The sequence below is a fragment of the Halyomorpha halys genome, unplaced genomic scaffold, assembly GCF_000696795.3.
Source record: "Halyomorpha halys isolate HHAL.00 unplaced genomic scaffold, Hhal_1.1 Scaffold346.1, whole genome shotgun sequence".
Lineage (NCBI taxonomy): Eukaryota > Metazoa > Arthropoda > Insecta > Hemiptera > Pentatomidae > Halyomorpha > Halyomorpha halys.
The window spans coordinates 364428-364789 of record NW_027106417.1 but is presented as its reverse complement, the minus strand read 5'-3'; positions in this window follow the sequence as shown (position 1 = coordinate 364789).

Below are 362 nucleotides of genomic sequence, written 5' to 3'. Positions count from 1 at the left end.
CTACACCTTGCCTTCGATTATTTTTGGAGTTACGATCTCCTCTGGAGCGATAGTGACGTTGCGTACATCGACCAATAGTCGCTATGTGTATTTGTATTGTTGGGTAATGCATTTGAAGAGGGGCTGAAGAAATTCGATCTTTTCGAAAAAGGTAGTAGTTCATTCCATTTTTCGAAAAGGGTAGTAGTTCGTTCCAGTTTTCTAAAAGGGTAGTAGTTCGTTCCAGGTTTCGAAAAAGGTAGTAGTTCGTTTCAGTTCTCGAAAAAGGTAGTAGTTCGTTCCAGTTTTCGAAAAAGGTAGTAGTTCGTTCCAGTTTTCGAAAAAAGTAGTAGTTCGTTCCAGTTTTCGAAAAAGGTAGTAGT